The 27365-nt window shown below is 42.7% G+C and overlaps 2 protein-coding genes across 4 annotated transcripts in view; one reads left to right on the top strand and one right to left on the bottom strand.

Annotated features, from left to right (window-relative positions):
• The window catches only part of LOC115376720 (programmed cell death 1 ligand 1-like), a 35000-nt gene extending 24745 nt beyond the window's left edge, over nt 1-10255 (top strand). For all 3 annotated transcript variants that reach the window (XM_030076487.1, XM_030076488.1, XM_030076486.1), the window contains one exon: nt 9882-10255. The gene's annotated coding sequence lies outside the window, so the exon portion shown is untranslated. The remainder of the gene's footprint in view (nt 1-9881) is intronic.
• The window catches only part of LOC115376961 (high affinity immunoglobulin gamma Fc receptor I-like), a 54189-nt gene that overhangs the window by 19131 nt on the left and 7693 nt on the right, over nt 1-27365 (bottom strand). The window lies entirely within an intron of this gene.

Here is a 27365-nt window from a genome sequence, read left to right as displayed (position 1 = left end):
TTCAGCTTCCAGACATTTTCTCGTCAACAGGAAGGGGGTTAACAGAGAGCAGAGCGAACCCCTCCCCTGCGCACAATTGAAGGAAGGAAACTAAATTATACTGTGCAATGGAGATTTTCTGCAATTCAGAGCAAAAACCACCATCCAGCCCTTCAGTGTCTCCATCAGCCCAAACCCCAGAGTTTATTTAATTCCTCCAAAGGTTTTGATCAGCTTTAACTCAGAGAGCAGCACATACAAAGTGTTCTTCCAAAGTAAAAGCCCCCTGCCTTGTGGCTCTGTTGAAGCTGTTGTGGGCTGACACAGACGAGACTGAGCCGTATGCAGTCGGCTCGCTGTGAGGAGGAATCCACCTGGAGACAAGGACACGGGAGACAACATGAAACTGGTGTGGAGTTTATGGGAGCAAACATTTTAATTCTGTCCTCACTTCCTCACTTTTTCTGGCTTTAAGTTCAACAGTTTTAAAGAACGAGGCAGATTCATCACATGAGGTTTAGTAGCACCTTCAGCTTGTAAGTGTGTGTGTGTGTGTGTGTGTGTGTGTGTGTGTGTGTGTGTTTATTCATTTATCATTTATTCTGTAAAGCACTTAGCAGTACGCTGTAATGCACATGTTGAACAGAAACTTGGACTTCCTTGACACTTCCTGATTTCCAGGAAAATGTAACTGCTGCTGTCAGTCACGTTGGCAGGAAGTGTGAGGGTCTAAGGACAGAGGATGTTGTATTTCCTGTAAAGCCCTTTGCACCAAATTTGTAACTTGTGATTCTGGGCTATATGAATAATTAAAATTTAATTTAATAAACGTGTGAATGACTGTCAGACCTGCAGGTTTCAGCTCAAATGATCACAGAACTAAAAGTCACAGTGCAGTTCAAACAGATTTTTAGACGTTTGTTCCTCACTGCTCCTCAGTGGCCACCAGTAAAGACTGGGGCTGTACTGGGAAGCTCCCAGTCATCAGCAGGGGAAGCTGAGTGAGCTGCCTTCATACATCAGCCTTCACCGGCCGGGAGAATAACCAGGAGCTGACACACTCAAAGCTAAAGATTAAAAACAATAACTTTATTGTGAAAGTAAAAGCTCAACTGAGGCTGCTGATGAGTGACCTCAAAAAACCTCAGTCATGTGTGTGTGTGTGTGTGTGTGTGTGTGTGTGTGTGTGTGTGTGTGTGTGTGTGTGTGTGTTTGGGTGGGTGGGTGGAGACTCACAGCCACAGGGCAGGGTTGTGTTTGCAGTTGATAAGGAGGGTTTTGAATTTCAAATGTAGGCCAAAAGGCAAAAGTCCCTTCTGTGTTTTCTGTTCCACACACTTCATTCTGACAGGAGCTGACGTTTTATTTTATATAGATTATATTCAAGTCAGATCAAACATGTGTAATGAGGGGATACTCAGTTTTTTTTGTTTTTTTTGGTTCTTTCTTTCTAACTTTGTCCCAGGCACTAAACAGGCTCAGACTGTCTGCAGTGACTTTGAATGTTAAACTGTGGCTGCTGAGCTGAGACAGGAGACGCTCGCTGTCCTCTCCTCAGAGACTCCAGCTCTTCTTCTGGGGAAGCTGGGAGGAAACACACTGAGACACTAAGGAAACTCCCCTGAAATGAACCCTAACCCTAACCAGGGAATCCACTGCGTCCAGGCTGCACTCAGTTTGATATCTCTGATCAGCTGCAGGCGTTTTCTCCTCAACAGGAAGTGTTTAAACAGAGCAGCAGCCCCTCCCCCACTCGAAACTGCAGGAAGGAAACTGAGTCAAACTACGCGACAGAAAGTTCCTGCAATTCAGGGCATAAAAAAACATCCAGCCCTTCAGTGTCTCCATCAGCCCAAACCCCAGAGTTTATTTAATTCCTCCAAAGGTTTTGATCAGCTTTAACTCAGAGAGCAGCGCATACAAAGTGTTCCTCCAAAGTAAAAGCCCCCTGCCTCGTGGCTCTGTTGAAGCTGTTGTGGGCTGACACAGACGAGACTGAGCCACATGCAGTCGGCTCGCTGTGAGGAGGAATCCACCTGGAGACAAGGACATGGGAGACAAAATCTAGACTTTAGTTTGTTCACCAGGATCCTTTCCTCACCTTCACCGAGATCCTTTCCTCACCTAACGTTTGACTGGCTAACACAGACTTATGCTTGGAACAGATGCTAAAAGCTTTTGACTTACTGCCTACCAATCAAAACCTGTGTGTGTGTGTGTGTGTGTGTGTGTGTGTGTGTGAGGTCAGATGAGGACTGTTTCCAGATGGCAGTCAGCATAACCACGTAGTCATGATGCCTGTTCAAAGAACCGTGGGCTTCCTGCCTCGAGTTGTTTCAGAGGTTGTTCCTCGGAGAACATGAACATTCGTACAGAAACACGACCTCAGAGATATTCTCCCCCTGTAGATGTGTTGGTGTGTGTTTCTGTGGTCAGCATGCTTCTATGTGCAGATTAGTCCTCATAATGTAGATGCAGAAGTGGAGTTTCATGTATTTTGGGCGATAGTGCAAGGGGGAGGGGTGTGTGAGTGTGTACACTATATTACCAAAAGTATTCGCTCACCAAAAGTATTCGTATACCACCTGCCTTTACTCATAATAGGAACTGAAGTGCCATCCCATTCCTAACCCATAGAGTTCAATATGATGTCGGTCCACCTTTTGCAGCTATTACAGCTTCAACTCTTCTGGGAAGACTGTCCACAAGGTTGAGGAGAGTGTTTATAGGAATTTTTGACCATTCTTCCAAAAGCGCATTGGTGAGGTCACACACTGATGTTGGTCGAGAAGGCCTGGCTCTCAGTCTCCGCTCTAATTCATCCCAAAGGTGTTCTATCGGGTTCAGGTCAGGACTCTGTGCAGGCCAGTCAAGTTCATCCACACCAGACTCTGTCATCCATGTCTTTATGGACCTTGCTTTGTGCACTGGTGCACAGTCATGTTGGAAGAGGAAGGGGCCCGCTCCAAACTGTTCCCACAAGGTTGGGAGCATGGAATTGTCCAAAATGTTTTGGTATCCTGAAGCATTCAAAGTTCCTTTCACTGGAACTAAGGGGCCAAGCCCAGCTCCTGAAAAACAACCCCACACCATAATTCCTCCTCCACCAAATTTCACAGTCGGCACAATGCAGTCTGAAATGTACCGTTCTCCTGGCAACCTCCAAACCCAGACTCGTCCATCAGATTGCCAGATGGAAAAGCGTGATTCATCACTCCAGAGAACGCGTCTCCACTGCTCTAGAGGCCAGTGGCGGCGTGCTTTACACCATTGCATCCGACGCTTTGCATTGCACTTGGTGATGTGTGGCTTGGCTGCAGCTGCTCGGCCATGGAAACCCATTCCATGAAGCTCTCTGCGTACTGTACTTGGGCTAATCTGAAGGTCACATGAAGTTTGTAGCTCTGTAGCAATTGACTGTGCAGAAAGTCGGCGACCTCTTTGCACTATGCGCTTCAGCATCCGCTGACCCCTCTCCGTCACTTTACGTGGCCTACCACTTCGTGGCTGAGTTGCTGTTGTTCCCAAACGCTTCCATTTTGTTATAATAGAGCTGACAGTTGACTGTGGAATATTTAGGAGCGAGGAAATTTCACGACTGGATTTGTTGCACAGGTGGCATCCTATGACAGTTCCACGCTGGAATTCACTGAGCTCCTGAGAGCGGCCCATTCTTTCACAAATGTCTTGTTTCACAGTCTGCATGCCTGAGTGCTTGATTTTATACACCTGTGGCCAGGCCAAGTGATTAGGACACCTGATTCTGATCATTTGAATGGGTGAGCGAATACTTTTGGTAATATAGTGTATGTGTAGTGAGTAATGTATGTAATGAGTAATGTGTGTAATGAACACACACACACACACACACACACACACACATGCTCATTCCATGAAAACAAAACCAACTCTGCTTTTACGTCTCTGAGTTCTTAGATCACCAACAAGCTGAGCTCGGACCTTCAACAAGATCTTACTTTGAAAAAAGTTTGTAGTTATTTTCTCTCTCACTCTTGCAGTTCTCCTCTGAACCTGCAGAGGGCGCCCTCTCCCACCTGTGGCTGTGCGCCCTCTCCCACCTGAGCCTCTACTGAGCTGGAAAATATTTTTCATCAAGAGATTCTTTCAGCTCCATAAAAATCATGAACACAGTCCCTGTAATTCAGTGTGTGTGTGTGTGTGTGTGTGTGTGTTCAGTTGTGTTTTTGATGTTACCAGTCAGGTTTGGACCCACCTCTTCAGTTTTATTGTGAAAACCTTGTGTTTAGTTGTGTTCTTTCTCAGTTTGGTGTGTTCAGTGTTAATCTGCAGTTCAATGTGGAACAGAATCAAAACAAAGAGAAAACACTGAAGGAGAAGCTGTGGACAAACTTTACACTGGAACTGAATTAAACTGAAACACTGAGAGCACCTGAACGCACCACCAGAGCTGCTGCTTGTAAATCACGTGACCCAGAGGCACGCCTCCATATAAGAGGAGCTTCAGAAAGCAGCAAGACACACAGACACAGCCACAGTCACACACACACACACACACATACAGACAAAACCACACTCACACACACACACACACACACACACACACACACACTCAGAGGCAGATCTCCGCTCTCATGGCTTCTCTCAGCGCTGCCTCCCTCCTGGCTCTGAGCTCCCTGATCTGTCACCTGGCTGCTTCCTCTAAAGGTGAGTGAGTGTGTGTGTGTGTGTGTGTGTGTGTGTGTGTGTGTGTGAGAGAGAGAGAGAGAGAGAGAGAGAGAGAGAGAGAGTTCACTTTCTTTGTCATTTCCGATCAAGTCAAGTTTTTTTTTTTTTTTTTTTTTTTTTTTTTATAGAACATCTAAAAACAACAGAGGTTGACCAGAGTGCTTCACAGAGTACAGAATTAGTAAAATAGATAGATAGATAGATAGATAGATAGATAGATAGATAGATAGATAGATAGATACTTTATTCATCCCGAAGGAAATTCCCAAATATGCTAATATAAGATATACTAAGAACAGAATAATTTCAAGTCAAAAATAAAAATTGAGATACTGTAGCACCGCCACATAAGGCAGGAAAGAGTTTGTTTTATTTATTTTTCTCATGTAAATGTATAAATAAAAAAAAAAAAACTCCTGTTAGAAAAATGTAATTATATAATCCCATCCGGTATAATAATGACCCATTATACAACACGTAGATCCGACCGAGCAATCTGATTGGTCAATCAGATGTTTAGAATGTGCTCAAATGAGCAATTGAGCACGGCTAGCCGTGCTCAAATGAAAAAAAACCTCTTCACTGAAAATATTACTCCGCCCGGCAATGTTATTGCCCGAGTCTGTGTGGTTTCCATGGCAACAAGAAACGTTTCACTGGAAACCCGCATCAAAAGCCGCTGTCAACTTTGTTAGTCTACATACTGGACCGTTTTGTTGTCAGTTTTGATTTATTTGGCGACCTAAGTTTGGATAAACGGCTGAACGAGGAAGACAAGACAGAAGAGAAAAAGGAGAGATACGCGAGAGTGACGAGTGAAGAGCTGGATCAGCTGGAGAGGTCAGGAAATGAAGCCGGTACGGCCCGGTCAACGTGTTGGGCCGTCAAATGTCTACAAGACTACCTGACAAACACCGGGCAAACAGCTGATTTCTCACCTGTAAAGAAAGAAGAGCTAAACAAGATCCTCCGTGAATTTTATGGAGCTTTAATTTCTACAATAGAGAATGAAATGCAGATTCAGCACCACGGACAGTACCTGTAAGATTTTCCACGGAGATGTGCGGCTATAGCTTTTTTCTTGTTATTAATGTGTTAATGTTATCAGTTATTAATTAGCCTATTAATCGTTATTAATTTGTTTAGTCTTTATGAGTTGCCTAGGCCATTGATTGAATTAATTTGTCAATTTGTTTGCATCTGTACACTGAAGTGAACATTTAATAAAGCAACACATCTGTGAAAACTGTCGTCTTTATTTCAGAGGTAAATTGATAACAGCCTGAAAAGGTGATTAGCAAAAGCCCCTGAAAGGTAGGGTTGAAATTATATAACTCTGTTCAGCCTTAATGTGACTGCTTACTGTTAGGCTACTTTTGCTGCTTAGCCACATTAATCGGAGCTGGCGTTAAACTGGAGTGACACACCGCCAGCTGAAATAAAACATCTGCCGGTGAGTTTATGAAAAAATTGTTTGTTGTGGTGCCGACACTGGAAAGCAGTAGCCTATATTTAAATATAGCCTACCTGTTCATATAACATGGTTGTAGATAGACTAAAGATCAGCTATGCTGCTGAGTCGCTGTCACGGCACCTGTTAGATTATATAATTAAAATGACTGAGAAGTCGGCAGAAGTAGCTATAACTATCAGTCCATGAAAAAAATATTTTTTTCCAGCGGATATTCTAGTAACAACATGATTGAGCTATCAGAGCAGTTTTTTTGCTATCTATCTGTGGTATTTATTCAGTTTTGGGAAATCACGATGTCTAGAAAACATGGTAAGTCCAAGTTGGCTGGCTGACAGGGACTAGTTAACGTCAGATCTCTCAGATTTCCACTGAAACGTTAGCATCACTTCAGTGATGCTAACGGAACTCGGCGCAAGCGCCTCGTTCCTGGCCGCATCACTGTCGTGACAATAATAACGGTCAAGCACACCCTCGAGTGTAATAATGCTTAAATTTATTTACTTTTTCTTTTTTCTAACGGAGACGTCCGTTCAAAGACCGTGTTTTGGACATTTAATGTTTTTTCTTTACCGGACTCATTTTTGCAGAGTGGAATCAGGCAGCAGTTGGCGCTTGTGTTTTTTTTTTTTTTGTTTGGACGTGATTTTCTTGCGATGTGATGATACCCGGAGAATGGACAATGAAACGCGGCTGGTGTTTCACATACGGACTTTGAGCTGTGCTTGTTATATGGTTTGCCGGTTATGGGTGAGAGTTTATGTTTTGGATTTTTCTTTCTTTTCCTGAAAAAATACATATGCAATGTGAACATAGTTCTGTTTCTGTCCTTTATCTCATAGTACAGTACAGTACAATCAAACATATCATTTAATTTGTCCATAAGAATTATCCCGTGTATTTTTTGTAATTATCCCTATACAATGAGGTTGATTGTTACAATACAAAAGATAAAAGATAAAGAAAAGATTAACAGATAAAGGATAAAAGATTAAAAAAAAAAAAAGATAGAACAAGGAGAAACAAAAATCATGTTGGGATAAAAACATGCACATCATGAAGGGAAGGCCAAGGAAAAGAGATGAGTCTTCAACAATGACTTAAAATGGGTAAGAGAGGGGGCAGTTCTTATGTGGATGCAAATAAGAGCTGCCGGCAAATAAGAGCTGCTGCTCCTGGTTGCACATGAGGTTTGTGAGGCTCTGCTGGAGCTGCTGCTGCTCACTTAGTCAGGTCTCTAGTTAAAGACCTTTCATGTCTCACAGGACGTCCTGCTTAGAGGAAGGGTGCATGAATAAAATGATAATGCCGCTGGTGTTTTTGCTGCTTCTTGGGAAGGTTTAGCAGGAGAGTCGACCAGAAACTATGTGAGATGAGTCACTGGGACGGTCGGATGTGTCTTGATTTGCTGAGGGGGAACTCTCTGTCCTCTCTGTCCGGTCAGGTTTCATGGGGGATCATCAGCCAGTCGTCCTGCTGGTTCCAGTCCAGTCCTGTGTGCATGGGCCTGCTGTCACATGTCCAAACCTGCACTTCATCACCTTCACTGAAACCGATGAGAACAATCACATCATGTTTGATGATCAAACAATCATATACAGTTTGTTTTTCTGAAAATGTAATGAAACCCAGATTCTACTCCAGCCTCCACTTTTGTATCAGGAAGACAGAAATGACCAATCTAGAAGCAGAGGACAATAAAGTTGTGATGACAGGATGATTATTCTCAGAGGGTTTATGTTCACAGCTCAGCACAGAGGGGAGTTCAGCTGCAGGTTTTACTGTACAGACTGTAGATATGATGGATGTTCTCTGCACTTACAAATGACTTGTATAAACTGCACACACTCCAAGATGGCCACAGTGTGAGTGAACGTGTCTCTAGCTCGTCTGCTTGTTGCTAGTAAAAGAAGCTTTATTTGCCTTCTTTTTGTCACTGATCCTCATGTTTTAAACGGACTGTCCTTGTTTAAGTCAACCAGTGCTTAAAGTGATCTAAACTGCTGCTGGATCTGTTTAATTTTTGCATTTGCTGCCATGGAGGGAAGCATGTCTCTGCGAACTTTGTGGGACGCCATTCAGCAGAGCAAGAAGGACATGCTTTCTCACTTTGATTCCAAAGTGAATCCTATTCAATGTAGTCTAACCAGCATTCAAAATTCCATGACAACTTTGGGAGAACAAGTCCACATGTTAGAACAACGTGTTGGGGCAAACGAGGACAATGTAGAGGAGTTGGTCGTACGGGTGAAGCAGCTCAAGAAAGACAAGGCAAAGGCAAGGCAAAGAATTTTCTTGTCCTGGAAATTCCGCAGCTTGATCGTAATAGATCAGGGGCGGGGTCGATCACTTTGCCGGGCCGTCGGGTACCTGTGCGCCCTCTCGATGATCACCGGAGTGGGAAAGGCATCTCACCCCAGGATCTGCGGGATGAGCCAGGACATGAAGCTGATAATGTCACTGCCTTCAGCGGACTCCGGCTCTGGTCATCGACCTTGACCTGATTTCACCTCAGTTCAGGAATGCTTATTTTGTAATAAACTTCTTCTTAATAAATCAAAATCCTACATCATGATATTTGGTACCAAGCAAAAATTGAAATCTAAACCTGATATATGATAAATTTGGTGAATTTATCATATACATTATTTGCTGTTGTTTCAGTGTTGGCCGTTGTGGCCTTCTTATGGTTGTATTGTCCTAATGTCATCATGATGTTAAGTGTGGTCTGTCTTTTGTTTTATGTTTTTTACTTTATTTTGTTTTGTTTTTTTTTGTTATTATTTGTCATTGTATTGTTTTGTTTTTGTCCATTGTTTGTTTTTGTGTATTGTTGAGTCCATGTTTGTTTATACAGTATGTCTGGACCCCCTCAAAAATGAGATGATGCATCTCAAGGGGTTTATCCTAATAAATAAATTTCACACAAATTTCACACTCGTGCTTATTTGTGAATGGGGCTGATGTTAAAACTAATGAGCCGACGGCTTCTGAGCGACAGAAACTGGAATCTTTTTGAAGATCTGTGTTGTTAACTTTTCTGTTCTGGGTTTGTTTTTCCATCGTCCTTTAGTCCTGAAGGAGAAAGCTCGACCTGGAGACGATGTCACCCTGATCTGTCAGGCTCCTGATGATGTCGACATCGCAGCAGCAGAGTGGAGCAGAACTGACCTGAAGGAACTAGAACCTGTCTTCTTCTACCGAGACGGACACATTGACTCAGACGTCCAGCATCCATCTTTTGAGAACCGGGTGGAGCTGAAAGACAAAGAGATGAAGAACGGTGACCTGTCTGTGATTCTGAAGAACGTGACGAAGGAGGACAGTGGAACATACGAGTGTCACTATATAGCTGCTGGTGAAGAACGCAGAAAGAGAGCCATTATTAAAACTGATCCCATGAGCATCATCAGCCTGGAGGTTGTAGATCCAGGTGAGTTTAACTGGAACAGGAATAATTTATTCTGGGAACCCTAACCCTAACCCTTTGTCTTTGATTTTGTTGTTTCAGATGCTTCAGATGGAGACAAAATGAGTCAAGACTCTGCGAATGACCTTGATGAACCTGCTGGGAGTGATCATGTTGCAGCAGCTGTAGTTCCTGTACTGGCAGTGGTTGTTGGGTTTTCTTCTGCTGTGGCTGTTGTGATGTACAGAAAACAAAAAGCAAGTGTAGAACACAGACAGGTGTGCAGTGAGGTTGTATGAGCTCTTCAGCTGAAAGCAGGAGTGTGTCAGGAGTGTGTTGTGGTTCTGGATCCAGATGCTGCCTCAGCTGAACTGTAGCTGTGTGTGAGTCGGGTGGAGGAGGCCAGCGGGGTCGGCTCGGCTGATGTCAGGTTGTGTCGGGCTTCACATGAGAGAAGGACCTTCAGGTCAGTGTGGTGGTGGACCAGTCACCAGTGAAGGTGTGGGAGAACAGCAGTAAAGTGGTCAGTGGATTTGGCTGGCCAATATGTCTTGCTTCTTCAAACTTCCATCATCCAATCCACCAAACACCAAACAAGAGTCAATAGCAGAATCAGCTGTTTGGCATTGGCAGAGAAGATTTGGTGCTCATCTGCTGCTCATCCCACAAATGCATGTTCCTTACAAATGTGGCTCCATTTTAAAGGGAATTAAACAGGCTTTCCAACAGTATGAGATTTATTGCCAAGAAGCATTGTTACAACAAAGACATAATCTACCAAACACAAATTGCCTTACTTTTTGTGCAATGTTTATATAAAGTCTAGTTGTTCTGGTCAGTATAATAGTTGGTATAATAATGTCCTTGAACTCACCTCTGCTTTCAGTTGAGTAGCTGCTGCTTTACAACGTCCACAACATTTTGAAGTGTTACCGGGGAACAGATGAGGAACCAAAGGAGACGTAACTGCTACAGACCGTTACTTAACATGCAGGCCTAATCAAATTTTACATGGAAGCTGATGAACATTTAATGGAGAAACAACTGTTAGATATTAGATTAGATTATGTTGCTATACATGACAAAATGGATATTTTGAATTGTTTTAATTAGCATTTTGTGTCTTCTGGCTACCTGTTTGACTCTGCTTGCTCTGCATCTGTGAATTCCAGCGCTGATGTGCCACTGTATTCTGGTCAGTCTTTTAATTTGTGCCCTTCTCTGTGCAGGAAGTTCACAAGGATTTATCAGAACTTAACTAACTTAAAACTTAGACTGCTGCAATCTGGACTCTCAGAAGATTCAGTTGCTTGGTTTTCAAATTATCTCACTAAACGAACTCAGTGCATCAGATTTGACGGTCTAAGCTCTAAAACTATTTCTGTTCTTAAAGGTGGGACCTCTTTTGTTTACAATTTATGTAAATAATCTGGGTCAAAATGTATCCAATGCTACCTTGCATCTTTATGCTGATGACACTGTCATCTATTCCAGTGCAGCAACTCATGCAGTTCATCACTTGCAAAATGCCTTTTCTGTTCTGCAAAATACGTTGTGCGAGCTGAAACTTGTTCTGAAGCTCATGTTGTTTACCAACTCTAAGTCAAGTGCCAGTGTACCTGTGGTAACTACAGCTAATGGAAAAGAGATTGAGGTTGTCAAGTCTTACAAATACCTGGATATCTTACTTGATGACTCTCTCAGTTTTAAACCACATGTTCAGTACCTGGTCAGGAAGCTAAGGCTAAAATTAGGTTTCTATTTTCGTAACAGGCTGTGTTTCTCTTTTGATGCAAAAAAGCGTCTTGTCGCTGCCACCTTTTTACCTGTATTGGATTATGGTGATGTTTTATATATGCATGCCTCTGGTCAGTGTCTTCATGTGGTTGACACAGTGTACCATGCATCCTTGAGGTTCATTACAAACTCTAAAGCTGTGACTCACCACTGTGAATTATATGCTCGGGTAGGTTGGCCAGCTCTGGCGACCCGTAGGTTCACACATTGGTGCATTTTTATTTATGAGACTATTCTTGAGCTGCTTCCGCTCTGTCTATGTTATCTCATTGCACAGAAAAACATCGGATTGTACTCTCTGCGTTCACAGGAAGTCTTTCTGCTCTCTGTCCCAAATGTCCAGACTGAAATTGGGAAGAGAGCTTTCAGTTATTCTGCTCCCTCGACATGGAATTTGTTGCAGAGTGAACTAAAACTAAAGGACTTGGTGTCAATGAATGTTTTTAAATCAGTAATGAGAGATCGTGAATTGAGGTCCATTGAATGTTGTTGTTTTTAGCACATCAGTGTTTATATTAGTCTCCCAGAAAGCTGTGTCTTATTCATCTTTTGACGTGGTTGTATTGTACTGTTGTGTTGTTGTATTGTCTTTATTGTAGTGATTTTCTCTTGTGATTTTAATTCTTGCTGTCATGTCTCTGTCTGTAACTTTGTGTTTGTGCTGCTGACTGTCTTGGCCAGGTCTCTCTTGAGAAAGAGATTTTTAATCTCAGTGGGACTTACCTGGTTAAAAAAAGGTTAATAATAATAATAATAATAATAAATATTATGTTAATGAGCTAATGTCTAATTGATTGTTCATGTGTTATCTGTGAATCCTTATATTGTTGTCTTGTTTACTTTATGCATCTCTCCTGATTATTTGAGAATAATCCACTAAATGTGATGTAAGAGCAGTGAAGTGGTGCAGCACACAGTGAACACTGAACCATCACCGACCAAGCCTGTGAGTGAGTGAAGCCACACGATGAGTCATGACTCGATAACCATGACTTGGCATCCTTCAGCAGCAGGAGAGATGCAGCTTCTCTGCTTCATTCATCTGGTTTGAACAGACTTTATTGACACCGTCTACCTGGACATCTGTAGTGATAGAGGCTGGGATTCTTCCTGTGTCTGAAGTTTTTCTTGACTTTGCTGTAAATTCATTTATAATGTAAATACTTTGTCATTCATATTTTCTCAGGTTTTTTATGATTCATTTATCATTTGTTCTGTAAAGCACCTAGCAGTACGCTGTAATGCACATGTTGAACAGACCTCAAGGCTGTGGAAGAGAAACGTTTTTCTCAAAAACTTTGACTTGATTTGCTGGTTGATGCTTCCTGAAATAAAAACCAGTTCAGCCTGACGTGTGTGTGTGTGTGTGTGTTTAGATCTATTTATATCTTAATTTTATCTTTCTCAGACCACACACACAGACACACACAAACCCATAATTCTTCTAAATAAATCCATAAACCTGACCATCCTCCATGGAACATTCTTTGACCGGAATATCATCCACATGGTCCCACCTCTAGTATACCTGTAACTTTGTCCCAGGCACTAAACAGGCTCAGACTGTCTGCAGTGACTTTGAATGTTAAACTGTGGCTGCTGAGCTGAGACAGGAGACGCTCGCTGTCCTCTCCTCAGAGACTCCAGCTCTTCTTCTGGGGAAACTGAGAGGAAACACACTGAGTCACACAGAGGGAGCTGGTGCTTTCTTTTTCTTTAAGGAAACTCCCCTGAAATGAACCCTAACCCTAACCAGGGAATCCACTGTGTCCAGGCTGCACTCAGTTTGATGTCTCTGTTCAGCTGCAGGTGTTTTCTTGTCAACAGGAAGTGTTTAAACAGAGCAGCGGCCCCTCCCCCACTCGAAACTGCAGGAAGGAATCTGAATTAAACTGAGCAACAGAAAGTTTCTGTAATTCAGAGCATAAAAAAACATCCAGCACTTCAGTGTCTCCATCAGCCCAAACTCCAGAGTTTATTTAATTCCTCCAAAGGTTTTGATCAGCTTTAACTCAGAGAGCAAAGTGTTCTTCCAAAGTAAAAGCCCCCTGCCTTGTGTCTCTGTTGAAGCTGTTGTGGGCTGACACAGACGAGACTGAGCCACATGCAGTCGGCTCGCTGTGAGGAGGAATCCACCTGGAGACAAGGACATGGGAGACAACATGAAACCTGTGTGGAGTTTATGGGAGAGTTGTAACTAAACGTCTCTTTGCTCTACATTTTAGTGTGAACGCCGCCCGTTGTTTTCTGACTAAATGTGGAAGTGTGGAAGCGTCCCCTCCCCCACCATCTGGCCTGTCAGCAGGCAGAAACAATGAGCCGTGGAAATAAGAGACCAGGGGTTTTATCGCAGCTCGTCTTGACTTCAGTCTCTGGGCAGCGAGGCCGAGTCGCCTCCTGACTGAGCAACGAGGCTTCAGAGCTTCAAAACAGAGGCTTTTTAAATGGAGCCGAGCTGCTGCTGTGGTAATGACACCTGACTGGACGTTGACCTCACCTGACTGGACGTTGACCTCACCTGACTGGACGTTGACCTCACCTGACTGGACGTTGACCTCACCTGACTGGATGTTATCAGTCCAAACCCCCCACAGGTTTGGGTCAGCAGATCCCTGCTGCGCCTCCTAGTGGCTCAGAGGCTGTTAGCATCTGTTCCTGTTATCAGTCTGTCTCAACCAATCAGACGGGACCCTGGAGCCAGACGTGCCGTGTGATTGGACCGATCACACGGACCTTCACTCCAGAGACCCGCGATCCATCCAGTCCCGTCTGAAACAAGAACCGTGTTCGTTTGGAGTCAGAAAACTCTGATTTCAGTTTGCTGACCTCAGCCATCAGCTTTTCCTAAACTTCACCAGGATCCTTTCCTCACCTTCACCAGGATCCTTTCCTCACCTTCACCAGGATCCTTTCTTCACCTTCACCGAGATCCTTTCTTAAACTTCACCAGGATCCTTTCCTCACCTTCACCGGGATCCTTTCCTCACCTTCACCGGGATCCTTTTCTCACCTTCACCGGGATCCTTTCCTAACCTTCACCGGGATCCTCCTCCTAACCTTCACCAGGATCCTTTCCTCACCTTCACCTGGATCCTTTCCTCACCTTCACCAGGATCCTTTCCTCACCTTCACTGAGATCCTTTCCTAACCTTCACCAGGATCCTTTCCTAACCTTCACCGAGATCCTTTCCTCACCTTCACCGGGATCCTTTCCTCACCTTCACCGGGATCCTCCTCCTAACCTTCACCAGGATCCTTTCCTCACCTTCACCTGGATCCTTTCCTCACCTTCACCAGGATCCTTTCCTCATCTTCACTGAGATCCTTTCCTAACCTTCACCAGGATCCTTTCCTAACCTTCACCAGGATCCTTTCCTCACCTAACGTTTGGCTGGTTAACACAGACTTATGCTTGGAACAGATGCTAAAAGCTTTTGACCTACTGCCTACCAATCAAAACCTGTGTGTGTGTGTGTGAGTGTGTGTGTGTGAGGTCAGATCACTAATCAGGGCTCTGATGTGACTGTATCACCACGTAGTCATGATGTCTGTTCAAAGAGCCGTGGTCTTCCTGCCTTGTTTTGTTTCAGAGGTTCTTCCTCAGAGAACATGAACATTCATGTGGAACCACGACCTCAGAAATATTCTCCCCCTGTAGATGTGTTGGTGTGTGTTTCTGCAGTCAGCATGCTTCTATGTGCAGATTATTCTTCATAATGTGGAAGCAGAAGTTTCATGTACTTTGGGTGGTAGTGCGAGTGGGAGGGGTGTGTGTGTGTGTGTGTGTGTGTGTGTGGCAGGGGGTGAACTTTTAACTCACGGCTTCAAAACGAGGAAGGAAGAAAAAGAAGAAGAGGAAATTGGACAAATAAAACCCTCATACACTGTAGTCCACTGTAATGATGTCATTGTATATATAATGCTCATAATAGTGACCTGTTTATGAATAGTGATCGGTTTATTGATCTGTGATGGGAAGCCGGATCAATACAGCAGCACTTCAACATGAGCCTGCTGATCAAAACCACCACATACTGAAAAAAAAAAAAAAACATGAACCACAACGTGTTGCTCAGAATGAACAAAAACAACAAGTGAACTAACAGGAAGAAGGAAGCCAGGCTTTTTTGAGGTTTTTGAGTTTGATGTTAGTGAATCTGTGATTGATGCAACAAGGTGCAGCCCACAGCCCAGCATTTCCATGAGTGGAAATGTTTCTATAGACTCACTGACAGTGTCTGCACTCAACAACAGGGCCATCTCACGCATGGCAAACACAATAGAACAGGACATTACTCACCCACTTAATCAGTACCTCATCCCACTGCCTTCAGGGCGGAGGTACAGGACATTACAATGCAAAAAAGCCTTAAACAGCCGGCCACGCTGAGAGCACAAGCTTTACACACCTGTCCTGTGTTACTGTGTGGTGTGATGTGCTGTGGTGATGGGATGCTGTTGTCTAAGTTTGATGTATTGCTGTTGTGTATATATGTACAGTGTGAAAAGGAATTTCCCCTAGGGGACAATAAATCTAAATCTAAATCTAATCTAAATCTAATGTCTCAGTGTAAAGTCTGAACACCGTGCCTTGACAACAGGAGAGTCATGACACTTTACACATTTCACCCAAACTGAACTCGGTCTGTGTTATTTTGTGACAAGGAGATAATCCCCTTGTTGGGGATTATCCCGAACTTGGGCTGTAAATGTGGCGTCCCCGCAGACGAAGGCGTCACGTTCAGATCACAAGGTTTCAGACAGCTGGGATTCCTCTTTGGACGTCAAACTCTCTGTTGTCCCTCTGTTTGATGCTGCCCCCCCAACACACCACCCCGTAGAAGAGGCTGCCGGACACCACCGCCTGATAGAGCATCATCAACATTTTGATTTTACACACATTGAATGATGCCAGTCTCCTTAAGAAGTACAGCCTGCTCTGCACTCTCTGGTAGATGTAGTCAGTGTTCACCGGCCAGTCCAGCTTCTCATCCACCTGGAACCCCAAATACCTTTAGGAGGCAACATCTCAATCTCCTCACCACTGATGTTAACAGGCAGAGGAGACGGGCGGTACCTCCTAAAGTCCAGTACCAGCTTCTGGGTCTTGGAGGTGCTGAGCTGCAGGTGGTTCAGGTGACTCCAGGTGGTAAAGCCCTCCACAAGGGACCTGTAGAGGAGATGTAATTCTGTCCCATGCACGATCTCAGTTGAGCTCCTGTATGTTCTTCTCATTTTAGGTGACCTTGTGTGCGAGTGTGTGTTTGTGCTCTTTAACGGCGTCTCTATGAGCTGACTCAGAGGACAGACTTTGTTTTCCATGAGCTAAAACTGATAATATTAACATTTGAAAACTGCAGCCAAAGGAGGTCAGCCACACCCGCTTCGTCTTTAACGGTTGAGATCATAACTTTCCCGCTCTAACTTCATCTAATCAAACTTGGCCTCGGTTCAAAAATTCTGTTTTGACACCAGGAGGGAATGTTTTTACTGGCCTTCTGCCCATTTACTTGTAAACACATCAACGTCCTCAGATTCCTTCATTTCCTGCATTTCAAAAGACAGGGAGGGTCGCCTCAATTCATAAATGAAAAGACAAGATAAGGAAAGATTATGGTTCTTATTATTATTGATGCCTGGTGCTATATAGTGTCCCTGCTGAGAGAGGTCAGCTAAAAAAGAAAGTAAAAGTGTTGTGATAGAAACTGGTTGAGCCTGCCAGTATTTACATGATCAACATGATAACAGGATATGACTTGTTAAATATACAAAGCTCAGGCTTCCTGGAACACCTGGACATTTACAGGCTCCTCTTCCTGGCATGGAAAATACTGGAAAATTCAAACCCCAAAATGTCCTAAAAATATTAGTGAGTTCCTATAAAAGTCCAAAGTTGGGCTGGCATCACATTTGAATCATTCCTCAGGGACATTTGGACACACACTCACTTCTCTCATGGGAAAGGGTTCATCTTTGAAGGATGTCGCCCTCTTCAGGCTAACATGAACATCAGTCATTGAACATGTCCTTGAAAATCCTGGAGACTGTTTTCCTTAAAAGAGCGAGAACCCTGATGTGGTTTCTCCTGCTAACAGTAGTGTTAAGTTTATTTCTATGAACCCTCATAAAACCTGTGAGAAGCTCAGGTCTTTATCTGCTGGAGGCGTCCCTCAGCTCGTTCTCAGTTCACTGAGAGGAAAGACTCACGTCTGCACACACATGGTGGTGTGGACCTCCTGCTTCATGGCAGCATCAGGGTCACATGAGGACAAACAACAAACACACACAAATCAAAAGTCAACACAAGGCTGTGTGAGCTGCTCAGTTGTGTGTTTTCCAGCAGGTCAGGTGACTTAAACACCATCACTAAGGCCCAATCCCAATGTCCACCCTCACACACTCACTGACTTTGAGGCGCGCTCCCGTTAAGTCCGTGAGGGCTTAGGGTTGTCCCATTGACAAATCATGAAGTGCGTGAGGGATCTGTCGCGGACTTTTTGAGCCCTTAATGCACCCTTTCCGTAAGTGGGCATCTCCACAGACTTAACATAAGGGAATTACCCATAGTTCATTGCATTGTGACGTATGACATGAATCCCCTGGGGAAACCAGCTGGCGGCCGCTATAAAAGTGAAGTGAAACGAGCGAATTTGTAAACAATCCAATCCAATCCAATCCACTTTATTTATAAAGCACAATTTTAACAAACACAAGGTTTTCCGAAGTGCTGCACAAGATAACACACCACAGGATAACACAATAGAAGCAGAATAAAAAGGTAAAATACACAATAGGATAACACGATAAATTAAGATAAGATCAAATAAAATAAGATCAAATAATAATAAGAAGAAGAAGAAGAAGAAGAAGAAGAAGAAGAAAAGATCATATAAAATACTAAAATAAAATAAAATAATAATACAATTATAATTTAAATAGAATAAAATATGTAAAACGCACCGCCCGCACAGCATCAAAAGAAAAAAAACATGGAGGGTGCAATCAGTAGTGACACTGCAAAAAAGAAAAAGTTCTCATGTGAGTATAATATTTTATATAAGATGGCCTTCAGAAACTAAGGAAATAAGCAGATAGGCAATGCATAGGCTATTTGTTTTTTATCTCTTGGCAAACTCATCAATGCCTTTTGTGAGAGTAGATCATTTTTTAATGCTGTTTTCACAACTCCTCAAAAATACCAAGCAAAAAACGTAAAATAAAAAGTCCCAAAGCTGCGATTGTGAGAAACATGATGCATCTCTGTTGACAACCAAACAAAGGGCTGTCCCATTCCCTTTTACTACTTCAACCCCTTGCAGCCTCACACACTCAGTCACTTTCCAGGTGCAGCTACTTAAGTCAGTGAGGGCTCAGGGCTCAGGGCTTAGGGAGGAGATTGAGATTCAGCCTAACTGTCATGATCTGGGGCTAGTATCCAGGGGCCTATTCCATGAAAGCAGCTAAAGAAAGCTGCGCTTACGTGATATAGCCTGGCTTGAATTAGCGTCAACTTTCACTAAAGCTTCAACCCGTTCCACTAACGCGATTCAGCCGCATCAGGTCAGTGCTAATTCTAGCCACGTTTGAACAAGCCTCAGGTGTGCGCGTTCACGGGGCACATAAGCAGCCCAGAACAGTCGATTGTCGAAACAAAGATACAACTGTCTCAAAAGGAGGAGAAAAGGAGAGCCTCGACATTTTCAGCGGCGGAGCAGACACTGCTGATGGAACTATATGAAGAATATAGGGAAATCATCACAAACAGGGCCGGTTTTTGGCATAGGCGGTATAGGCAATTGCCTAGGGCGCCATCTGCCGGAGGGGCGCCGCTAGCGGCCAGAGGTGCGCCGGAAGCAGAATTGTTGACCGGCGCGACCATATGGGCGCGACACCGTCGGGATATGGAAATCAAAAAACTGGAGAAGGAAGTAAGTATAAATTTAAACACAACAGAAAGCCATGGTTTGGACTGTATTTAATGCTTTCATTCTTTGTCTTCACAGCTTGAACAAAATGATGATTATTGAGTTTGTTTTGTTGTTTTTTTAATGGTTAATAGGCTAAATGATTTCAAAACTTAGGAATTTACATTACATATGAAATTATAGGTAGGCTACATGTAAAAATCCAAATATAAAGGGATCATTCAAAAAGTGGGATGACCATGAATCCAATTGGGATTAACTGAAATATGTGTTCTTACGTCCCTCACCTATGTCAACTAATCTATTGGCTTCGGGCAGAATAGAGGCGGGTCATCGCAAATTGCGGGTGGGAAATAAAATAAGACGTCTTTTTTTTATTTAACCTCATGTTCTTTTCAACCCTTTTATGTTCAACGCTTGTTGTTGCATTTGATGTATGACTTGTGCTATATGAATAAAATTTGATTGAGTAATTGATTGTTTATTCGGTTGATTTCGGAGACTGACAGTGATAACACATGATTTTCATTACGTTTATTTTTATTAAGTAAACACGTACATTCATGCTTGGTCACATTGTGGGAAATAGGCTAAGTCTGAATTTATATTTCCGAACACGGACATGGTGCTACATAATTAAATTTGAACTTAATTAAATTGAATATGTGATGCCGGGGCAACAATATAGACGTGACGGAGCCGTCATTTGGGGGTCTGTTTGCGTCCGTCGGACATTCTCTGACACGCAGCTGCGCTAAGCTTGACCGTAAGCCTGCCACGGAGCAGGCTAGTTCTGCTGACTAAGTTACCATGGTTATTGAGCTGCAACTCATATAAGCCACTTTGATGGAACGGAACTCCCACTTAAATTAGCGAGACTCATCGAAATAAGCCAGGCTATCCCGTTAGCCAGCTTGATGGAATAGGCCCCAGGTTTTTTCCCGTTGTTTCCTTTGTGTTTCTCATGTTTTCCCCTTCCTGAGGGGTATTGCACAAAAGTAGGATAAGGGATTAAGCCGGGATATCTTGGTTATCCTGGATTAATTTATCCATGATGCGGTTGCACAAAGTGGGATAGTGGATAGCGGGATATGTTATGACATTAGTTACCATGGAGATTTATTCTGTGGAGCTAGCCTGCTCCAGACCAGGCTAAGTTCCAGGATTTATTTAATCTCATCCCTTATCTCAGTCAGCAGTCACCACAAACCGAAACTAAAAGTTATTCCACTGCCCACTACACATTGTTATCACATCGACACCGTCATAAAATAATCACCTGTCATTTTTTCAGGTTTTTCAGGCGACACAAAAAAATTCACCAAAAATTAACTATATTTATTGATAATTTCACTCAAAAAGGTTATAAAAAGATGACTACTGACATACTAAAAACAATGTCAATTCTGTAACATAACAGAAATAAATGACTTAGGCAATTGTAATACGTTATATGCCAATGTTATACTAAACCTCATCACTTACCAATTGGGGATGAGCCCTGGATCATTGAAGTAACTTCATTGGCAGAGAAAATTTTCCTTTCTTCTTGATACCGCTGCCATCTTGAAACGCTTAAAATAGCCTAAAATAGCCTAAATAACGTAAAATTCCTTAAGTCTCATTTTCTTTTGACTTAGGCAAAATAAAACTACCTAAGTCACAGTTTTGACACACTCTTGATTTAGGCAGTTATACTTCCAGAGGTGGCCAGCATCAAGAGGAGATGATTTAGGCAAAAAACTAATTTTTGACAAAAAAAAAAAAAAAAAAAAAAAATTCAATAAAATTATTTTATTGAAGGTGTCGAAACTAGACCCACTGTCATTATTTAAACATCTGTGACTATTCATTTCAATCATTGTAGATAGATGATTTTAGATGATGTTGCAATCATTAGATAATTTACAGTTTCCCATAGACTATAAAATACACATCCCATATAAATACACATCAAAGAGTCATGATGTTCCTTTATTGAATAAGGATAAATCAAAGCAGGTAATCCATCAGCTCCTTTCAAAACTGAAGTCACACAGTGACTCTACAAGATAGAAAGCATGGAATCAAAGCATATTATACAACACAAGAATAAAGACACATTCAAAGGTCTGTATGTAACACCCTGCATGTCTGCACACTGAAATAAATGCAGGACAAATCCATACACAACAAATGAACAGACAAATGAATGGATGCAGTAGCAAGCTTGTATGCACACAGTATACAGCAGAAACGACATAAGAGGCCAAACCAATTTAAACTGAATTTAAAAAAAGGGGGAAAAAAATCATGCAATCATGCAAAAAAGCATGCATGTTAACTAAAATAATATAACACATATTGGTCCCTGCGCAGCCGACCACATCTGGGAAGATGGCCGGATTGTCCCAGTCTGTGTGATGGCACTCTGGGGGCCCTCTCCTTCCTCAGGCAGGCCACACTGTGGAGGACGGCTCAGGCCACAGTGATGTCACATGTCCTCATAGGGCTGACCCTTAAGTCCTGAAGACAGTGAAAGCACCATCAGGAGGCCAAAGGTCATTTCAGTCCTGCCCTTGTCCTGGCATGGGCAGGACTGTAGGCCTGCTGTGCTCCCTGGGGGTCTGTGGTGTCAGGAGAAAGGGCTGGCAGGCAGACCCCCTGTCCCCCAGCAACACACCAGAAAATTCACCTGTCAATACAAAATCTCATCATGACAACCTCATAAACAGTGAGTGACATTCTTGACACAGCCATGATGTAAAAAGTGGTTACTAATAGAGGTTGTGTGGCTCACCTTGTGATAGGTGCTGATAGATTCCAGAGGTCTGAAAGACTCCGGAGTCATGGACTGAGCCAGGCCACTTTGCCACAACATTGCTGATCAGACAATCAGCATTGCAGACCATCTGAAATTATAAGATGAAGACTATTAAACCAATCAACGCACATCACAAGCAGTGTACAGTGTTCATTAATTGACAATATCAAAAAGTCATGTTCACCTGAACATTAATGCTGTGAAAGGATTTCCTATTCACAAAATCCACCTCATGGGCACCTGAGGGGGATTTTATCTTGATGTGCGTGCAAAGGAGCATGGAGCATGAGGAGCAAATATAAGGATAAGATAAGAGGAACTTTATTTATCCCAAAGGGAAATTCAATTAAGTAAATGAGCTCATCTATTTATCAAAGAGTTATACAGTCTGATGGAGTTAAATTTACACAATTTCACCCACATCTGCAGTCAATTTCACTAACAATTTCAACTGATTAATAATCAGAGTACAACTGCGTTTTCGTAGATGTTAATTAACTATTTGGATTGTAATTGTGATGTTTCAACGGAGCAGTGAGTGTGTGTTTGCGCACTACTTACGCATTCAGGCGGTCTGCAATAGTTTGCCACGCTTTCTCTCGTTGTTTATAGCAGTGGCCGTGCTGCCCTTCTTTTTTATTTGATCTTTCACCTCCTCGTAAGCCTCCATGAGGATTTCTGCCTCCGACGAGGGAGAAATACGCTGCTCTCGCTGCCATGGTGAATCGGTGAATCTGTGATCGATGGCGGGGTCTATCTGAGGAAGCCGCGTGCGCGCACTGATCCAGGATAGGTTTCAGCTGCTTGATTAATCCGTGTCTGATCATCCTGATTTGGTCTTTGTGCAACCAATTAAGCCTGGACGCTCTTGTTTAGGATTGGTTGAGCTAGGCTCACTCACTTATCCCGGATGTCTTAATCCTACTTTTGTGCAATACCCCTCTAGTGTTTCCTGTGTTTTCTCTCTCCTCCTGTTATTTGTGTGTCTCTGGGCGTGGCTATCCACTTGGGTTCTCAACAGTTCCACCCACCACTCCTGATGGCTCCAGCCAGCTCACCTGCTTCTCATCATCTCGTCAGTGTGCAGTATTTCAACGCCAGCTCTCCAGTCACTCCTCGCCAGATTGTCCAGTCTCCCAGTGTGGTAACATACATTCCGGCCTTCAAAGTGTTTATTCTCGTGAGACTTTTCCTAGCGTTAGGTTTTGAACTAATTGTTACCTCCTGTGCTCCAAGTCCACATCTCCTTCAACCTGCCAGTCATTTGCCCTTAACACTAACGGTTTGTGTGTGTGAAATCACTGCAGATGTCAAGGACGGGCCTGTTCAAATATTTTTTTATTAATATCATAATTGATGGTAATGGAAAACAGATGTTGCAAACATTCAATGCTTAGCCCAAACCCTGGGGGGGTGAGTGGGGTAGTTTGTGATGTTGATGTGGAGATGTGTGTGACTTTGGCAAATAAAAACTGACAGACACACTTTTAATCTCTGGTCTTGTTGCTGCAGAGGCTCCCAGGTCTTTTGAATAAAGGATTTTTAAACTGAATAACCTCTTCTCCTGGATTTTCCTCCTTTAGAGTGGCTCTCTGCTGACACCTAGTGGTTCAAATTCACAACTGACCCAAATATCCAAACTGGACTGTGAGTGATGGACACATCTGGAGCATTTCAACCTCAATAAAATTACAAGGAAACTCATTAAATAATATAATTATTTCCAGGTTTATTGCGTTCAAATGTCTTTCACAAACATTTAAACTATTCCTTATTTTGCTGACGACCCCCTGGAGAACCCTCAAGGACCTCTGGGGGTCGCTGCACCCCACTTTGAATATCACTCTCCAATAGCACCACCATGAAGAACTATTTTCACTGCCAGTAAACATTTTTATTTTTCCATCTCCATGTTCTTCTTCTCTTCTCTCTTCTTTGAAGAAAAAGAAGAGAGAGAACTGGTTTTATGGTTCTCTGAGGCACCTCTGAACCATTTAAAGAGATGGTTTTGTTTTGTTTTGTTTTGTTTTTGGCTTTTTTAGCCTCATGATGACCTGCTTCACCTGCATAGACACCTCTGTTTGTTGAGGGTTCTGATAAACATCAACCAAACGCAAATGCAAACATTTGGAATGAACTCCAGAACTTTTATTTTCTTAATTTGTCATGGAATAAAGAGGGATTATACAACAGGTAGATCCGACCGAGCAATCTGATTGGTCAATCAGACGTTTAGAATGTGCTAAGATGAGCATGACAGCACGGCTAAAATTACTCCGCCTACATCTTATTGCGCGAGTCTGTGTGGTTTCCATGGCAACACGAAGCATTTCACTGAAACCCGCATCAAAAGCCGCTGTCAACTTTGTTCGCCTGCATAATGGACCGTTTTGTTGTCAATTTTGATTTATTTTGCGACCTAAGTTTGGATAAATGGCTGAACGAGGAAGACAAGACAGAAGAGAAAAAGGAGAGATACGCGAGAGTGACGAGTGAAGAGCTGGATCAGCTGGAGAGGTCAGGAAATGAAGCCGGTACGGCCCAGTCAACGTCTTGGGCTGTCAAATGTCTACAAGACCACCTGACAAACACCGGACAAACAGCTGATTTCACACCTGTAAGGAAAGAAGAGCTAAACAAGATCCTCCGTGAATTTTATGGAGCTTTAATTTCTATAATAAAGAGAATGAAATGCCTCAGAAGAGTCAGCACCACGGACAGTACCTGCTGAGGCAGATTCAGCACCACGGACAGTACCTGCTGAGGCAGATTCAGCACCATGGACAGTACCTGCCGAGGCGGATTCAGCACCACGGACAGTACCTGTCAGACTTTCCACGGAGATGTGCGGCTGTAACTTTGTTCTTGTTATTAATGTGTTAATGTTATCAGTTATTAATTAGCCTATTAATCGTTATTAATTTTTTTAGTCTTTATGAGTTTCCTGGGCCATTGATTTAATTAATTTGTCAGTTTGTTTCTATCTGTACATTGAAATGAACATTTAATAAATCAACACATCTGTGAAAGCTGTGCTCTTTATTTCAGAGGTAAATTGATAACAGCCTGAAAAGGTGATTCTGTAACTCTGTTCAGCCTTAATGTGACTGCTTACTGTCCTTACTTTTGCTGCTTAGCCACATTAATGGGAGCTGACGTTAAATTGGAGTGACACACCCCCAGCTGAAATAAAACATCTGCCGGTGAGTTTATGAAAAGACAGATGTTTGTTGTGGCGCCGACACTGGAAAGCTCATGTTCATATAAGTTGGTTGTAGACAAAGATCAGCTGTGCTGCTGAGTCGTTGTCACGGCAACTGTTAGATTAAAAATGACTGAGAAGTCGGCAGAAGTTTAACTATAGAAAATGGTATTGATCCTCTGTAGCTGAAGTTTGGTTTGTAAAGCACTTTGTAAATAAAGACTTTATACCTGTTATTGTTGTTGTTGTATTTATTATCAGTAGTATTGTTTGTGCTGTAATGCACATGGTGAACAGGGGCAGGGTTTGTTTCTCTGCTGGAGTCAATCTAAACTTTGTTTATTAGAATGTAAATCATGAAGGAAAATGCATCAGCACTGGGAAGTGACATGGACAACCAGCTGTTCTCTAAAATCATCAGTCAAATAAAAAGTTCAACCTGTAGGCTGTGAACTGTTTGGACAACATATTTAAACATTATTTTATTGCACCACATTGTCATAAAAGGTAATATACAGGTGGAATTTATTGTAGCAGTGCAATAAGTGAACATGAGAAGATTAAAATGAGCTCAGGTGGCCTTCTACCTGAACACATATTGGACTGAGAGGATGAGGTCCACAGTGTTGTAGCAGCGTGTCAGCAGCTGTCTGCAGGTTAAATGGCTGCTATACTCTCTGCGGACCAGCAGGTGTCACTGTGTTCTCTGTTTTCAAAGCCCTGAAGCCTCATAAGGCTTCGTCTGCCCACCCCTGCAGTTCAGTCCATGTTGAGAATAAGCAGCGCTCTGTCCTGAAGTTACGGACCGAGCCTTTAATTCTGTGATGTGACTGGCTGTAAAATCTGTCTCTGGTTGGTTTTTGACATCAGATGAGCGTCAGAGAGTTCAGTTACAGCTTTTTTCAATTGCTAAAACACAAAAAGCAAAAATTAGGCACAATTTTCACAACCTTTACTTCTGTCCCCAATCGCTTGACTCAATTTGTTACTACTTTAGATTTCCTTATCATATTAGAACTCTGACTTTCCTTCTTTACACTCTGATGTCAATTTCACATCACCTTGTTGTCAAAACACAACACACAATTTTTCAGGTTTGCACACACTTCTCACATAAAATCTCAAAGCATCAATCGACAATACACAAATATTCAAATCTCTAAACTTTTGGGTCTGGCAAGCAATTTGCAATCAAGGACTGCAGCATAAAAAGAGGCTTGACCCTCTGTTTTGTTTGATGAGCAATGGAGAACAGAGACAACAGTCAGAGAAGGAGAGGGGTACGAATGAGAGGAGGAGGAGGACGAGGAGGAATAGGAAGAGGAGGAAGAGGAAGAGGAGGAATAGGAAGAGGAGGAAGAGGGGGAAGAGGAAGAGGAGGAAGAGGAGGAAGAGGAGGAGGAGGACAACAAGGAGAAGCAAGAGAAAGAAGGAGAATCTGAATCTCCAATGAGATTGGTGCTACTGTATTGGACCATGTGCTCAACCATGGGCTGAGCATGAGGGAGGCTGGCCAGAGGGTCCAGCCAAACCTCAGCCGCTTCACAGTGTCGACCATCATCAGGACGTTCAGGATGGAGAACAGGTACGAAATCTATTTTCTGTGTGTATTGTAATACTGCATTCAACAGACTACAGCACTGTTTCCTAAACAGCGTTTTGGGACGCATTTGTGGGTCGCAGTCACATTGTTTTGGGTCCCTTTATTCTTTGTTTCCTACATTTTGTTATTAATTGTTATTATTTTTTCAAAACATTTACAGTTTTTTTCAATTGCTTACACACAAAACCTTTATATATCACACTATATCTAAACTCTTTCACTCAAACCTCACAACTTCACCTCAAATCAGCAAAACCATAAACTAATTCTCAGCCTTGACACAGTTTTCAGTTTAGCTATTCACTTTTTGCAAATCAATACACACAATTCTCTAGCTAACACACAAAAATCTATCAGGAAGTAACTTGATTTCCCATTTCAAACACAACCAATCAAAATGCCACACTTATTCATCAGTGCCTCAGACTCTGTCCTCACATGTGGAAACAATAACTGCTTTACTGAACAC

The sequence above is a fragment of the Myripristis murdjan genome, chromosome 18 (genome assembly GCF_902150065.1).
Source record: "Myripristis murdjan chromosome 18, fMyrMur1.1, whole genome shotgun sequence".
In the NCBI taxonomy this organism is placed as follows: Eukaryota; Metazoa; Chordata; class Actinopteri; order Holocentriformes; family Holocentridae; genus Myripristis; species Myripristis murdjan.
The sequence above is the reverse complement of the archived record's forward strand: the minus strand, read 5'-3'. Positions and strand labels throughout refer to the sequence as shown.